Here is a 4,781-nt window from a genome sequence, read left to right on the forward strand (position 1 = left end):
TGCGGGGGCCGCGGGCTGGGGCGGGGGCCGGGGCAGGGGCCCGGGCTGGGGAAAGCCGGGGCCACCCCCTCACCCCGAGGTGCTGTTGGAGCAGAAGAGAGGAAAGGCCGGAGATTTTGTTTGATTTTATTGTTTTAACTCTATGGCCTTTGCTGCAGAGGTTTTTATGAGGAAAAGGGGACAACGCTTTCGGTTTTTTGCCTAGATATTAAACCTGAGAGGATAACACAACCAGAGGGGCAGGGATCATTGCACAAGCACTTTGATTATTGTTTCAGGACGAGAACAAAATTGATTTTCCCCGCATCTTGTTGACAAGCTTTCTTTGCCGGGAACAGGCAGCTTCTCCAGCACCAGAGCACTCGGGCCGGCTAGAGCTGCAGAGCCAGGGGAAATGCCACAGATTGCCTTGGTCTGATTATTCAGAAAATAATAATAAGAATAAAAACTCTCGGAACTATAGGTCCTGATTAAAATGCCTTTTGGCTGCAGTTTCCATTTAGATATGTTTCTAATGAAGAGGCGTTTCCACTCGTGAAACCTTGGGTTGCCTCTCCCATCAGTAATAACAATTACGCGGACGGAGCCTGCGTATTTTCTGGTATATATAGTAGGCTCAGATATGGTTGCTCCGGACGTAGGCAACACAGCTAAGCAAGCACGAGGAACGGCACAAAGCAGCTACCTATTTAGATGGGGCTATTGCCTTCCTGGAGGAAATAAACTCATAATTTCATAAAGAGGCATATTTGAACTGTGCTCCTACCCACTCACTTGCTTGCAAGTGCTGCTTGTAAAAACACAGTGGTCCAGACGATTTTGGAAGTAAATACCGGATTTCTAGGAGGGCAGAAGTGCAGCCATCTTCCCGAAAGCTTTCCAGAGAGCCCCAAAGGTAATGCTCGGGTGATGTTTCGGGAGGGAGAAGGAAAAGCAGACCAACTTGGAGGCGCATTTCTCTCCGTCCAGAATGGCCACTCTTACCTCATTGCCCAAGGCAGACAAAAACCTACCTCACTGATTGCGGGGTGACTGCCAGTGGAAAAGCGGGGAGAAGCAGCGTCGGGCAGGGGACGTCCACCTAGCCACCTACAGCAAAAGGCACCATCCCCGTGTCCCTCCAAATCTTGGAGACATTCAGCCCCTGTGCTGAGAGCTGGCGCATTGCGGACAATAGAAGTGTCTTCATTCGCTAGCATTGCCCTAATTAAAAAACCTAGAAGCAACCCCAATGATGCAAGCCAGGAAAAAAACAAAAAACAGATAAAGCCCCTTTTCTTATTCCCTCCTGGAATACTATTCAGCCGGCTACAGTCCATGAGAAATTGAGCCTTGACGTTGTCCTTCCCTGTCCTAGCACTCCCAAGTACAACCAGAGCCTTTATTACACCGATGATGTGAAATCCGAAGAGGACCCTCGGGTAAAAAGATTAAAAAAGCAGGATTCATTTATTAATCGTGTGTGATCCACGATGATGGTTTATTATAAAGCTTCTAATCTAAATTGCCCAAGAAAGGAGGAGAAACAGAAGAGTCAGGATCTCAGTTGAGACATGATGCACAAATATGTGTATTATGTATGTCTGTATGTGTCTGTATATACATTGATGCTCTTATTTCAGCAGCACCCGTTGTGTGTAACCGTGTGCGCACACACAGACGTACTTACTGGCGGGCGCATATTGTCCATAGAGGCACAGGCGGGAGAAAATGGTGCATGTTTTCACGCGTACCCATACTGCAGATTTCAGCCACCCGCCCCGTGGGCACATGTGTGCACAGACGGGTGCGGCATGCTTAGTGGGCGTGCGGGAGATGCACCCTAGTGAGGTGGATGTGCCCCACGCCCTCCGGATGGATTATCTCCAGTGTCTTTCCAGCTGCATTTCACCCCCGGCCCCGGATTTGGGGCCACACCAGCCCCGTGGGCACATGTGTGCACAGACGGGTGCGGCATGCTTAGTGGGCGTGCGGGAGATGCACCCTAGTGAGGTGGATGTGCCCCACGCCCTCCGGATGGATTATCTCCAGTGTCTTTCCAGCTGCATTTCACCCCCGGCCCCGGATTTGGGGGTGCAGGGGGGGCCGGGGGGAGCAACGGGCACCAGCTTGCTGAGCCCACGCCCGCTTTCCCCCGCAGCACGCAGGCGGCTATCCATCCCTTTATTTACTCTAACATAAACATCTTTGCATTCCGACCGCAGCCTAAACGTGATAAAGCCCTTCCGAAAGGGCTCTCCATTCCTCCTCGTTTGATAAGGCTGCAAACGCAACTCGCCTTGTTGGGAATGGCTCTGGATGCCTTTGTGCTTCCTAAAAGAGCATAAATAATTAAAGTTTGGCAGGGAGGAAAAGCTTTCTTGCAGAACTGTAGTGGCAATAAATGAAATGACTCAGAATCTCTTCTCCAGTCGGTTTTTACGAGAGCTGCCAGACAGTGTCTGTTCACGTTCTCCAGATACTAGGGGCGCCATAACAAAGTTAAGGTCAAGTTAGTGTCTTATCTTGGGTGGCACAAAACCACCGCATCTTCTCCAGCCGGACTGGGTATATTTTGAAACCTGAATGTTATGCAAGTCTCCTTAATTTCCACCGAGGTCTTTTGGAAATGTCACTTGGACCTGAATACTTGGTTGTTCCAGGCAACGGTTGCAGATGTTTCAAGACGCCTAACGGTAAAGTATTTGCCTGTGTACATGATGTGCGTTTCTGTTTCGATGTTCTGTAATCTGCATGAGGAAAAAAAAAAAAAAAAAGAAAGAAAAAAAAGGTGGGTGAGTGGATACGTAATGCTCAAAGCTGGGCTGGAAACCGAACCCAGGGTGAAAATTCTCTGGCAGGCGGGGACCTCTAGCTCTGCCTTATTCCAGCGGGGTCTCTGCTGCGATACTGGCCTCACATTCCCCTAATTATATCGCTTTTTAAGGGAGTGTTTCCTAAAAGGCTGTTTTCGTATTAACAAATCGTCGCCATGTCTTTGAACTTGAATTAGTTGAAACCGGTTGGCTCCTGCGCCAAAATTTAATTGATGCTAGTCTTGCTGCATCGAAAGGAAGGTGAAGAATTCTGGCTAGGGCGTAGTTAGTTGCTTTAAAAGTAGAGAAAATTAAGCTACATACGTTCTCAGAGCCATTTCTCCTGCTGAGAGAGGCGATCAGAATCTTGGGGGCACAATCCAAACGGATCCCTGCCCTGCTCTGCCGCAAGCTCAGGGTGGTAAGTGACAGAGGAGCCATTTTAACTGCGCAGGCATAATTCTTAAGAGATTGCACATGTGTTGCAGCAGAATCGAAGGGGCTCGAAATTTCATTGATAACAGGAGGAAATAGTGGTATTCTGCCTTGATTTCAACTGATACCTTCGGACAGTCTGTTTGTTTGCTGGAAGCCATGTGTGGCGTTTGAGGTAGTTTGAGAATGAGGCACCAAGGTAAAAATGCACCATGTTGTACAAAGAAACGCAGAAAGGGGGAAAAAACCAACAAAAAAAAAAAAAAAAAGAATGAAAGAACGAGTTTCACCTTATCTGCCTAGCTTTGGTCTTTTGCTTTTTCCAAAAGACAAGCTGACCTGCGGTGTGAAAGACCCTTGGGCAGCCCTCGCCTACTCTGGGGGGCCGAGAATGCAGAAGGGGCCGTGCCGGTACCGGTGCTGGCGGCGGCTCCGGGGCGGGGATCAGGATGCGGGGCGCAGCCCGTGCTGCAGGGCTCCTGCCTCCGCAGCCTCTCTCCGCAGCGGCGAAGGGAGGGTGCGCAACCTACGCCTGCCCGGACCCTCCGCGAGCGCGGCCGCCTTGCAGAGCAGGGGCGACCCTGGGCCTTCCCCCCACTTGCCTGAGGCTCTTTTGGGGCCGGTTCCCTACCTGTTGGGCTCTCTGCTTACTATGGGATTTGGATGCTGCCTTTTGGGATGTGATCTGGGGCCTGCCGCCCGGCCGGGGCGCCGAGGGATGCCTGGGTGGCTCGGGGTGACCCTCCTCGGTGTGGAGAGCTCGCCCACATTTCGGGTTTGTTTGAAGAGCGGCATGTGGCTGGGCTGCTCTAGCTATGCTGTGCGATGACGGAAAAAAGACATTCCCATAGAGAGCTGGCAAACGTTTCTGGAACGAGGAATTGCTTGAGCATAAGGCTGTTGCTGGCTCGTATTATTTATTCGCTTCTCTTTTCAGCCTTTGTGACCCGTTTTGTGCTGGTCTATGTAAAATCATACTTCAAGGAGGAAAAGAAAACTGGCAAAAATGAGCCCTCGAGGGCAGGGTGGTGGCGGGGCTGGTGGGTGTTGTGCGCGTCGCCAGCTCCCAACCCTGCTTTTTCCCTTCCAATGAAAATGAACGTTTTGGTGGGAGTTGGAGGCACGGGAACAGAGGTCACTTTGTATGCTACTCTACTTCCCAAGGAAACCGTGCTTGGTGGACTTATCTTCCTGCCCTAGCCCTTTGCTTTCCGGAAGAGCCCGAAAGTGTCTCCCTTTCATAAAACCGGCTACGGAGAGATGTTCTGTTGGCGTATTTCTCATTTCTGTTTGTCTCTAGCGCCCTGACACAAGCGCGCAGTGTCTGGGCTTATAAGCGAGGGAAAATGAGGTGATCGGGACTCGGGCTTTGAATTTCCTGACCGGTTTTGATGCCAGCTGTGGACTGCCGGAGCCGGGCGGGCAGATCCACTCCTACCCTCGAGAGTGTAAATGGGACTTGGCTTTCTTGAGTGAACCATCACCCGCTCGTCATCTGCCTGAGCGGCGGGCAGCCGGCACTGCTCCCTCTCACCGGGAGCGAGCACGTTT

Source organism: Chaetura pelagica, unplaced genomic scaffold (assembly GCF_000747805.2).
Source record: "Chaetura pelagica isolate M959 unplaced genomic scaffold, ChaPel_1.0 scaffold3, whole genome shotgun sequence".
Lineage (NCBI taxonomy): Eukaryota > Metazoa > Chordata > Aves > Apodiformes > Apodidae > Chaetura > Chaetura pelagica.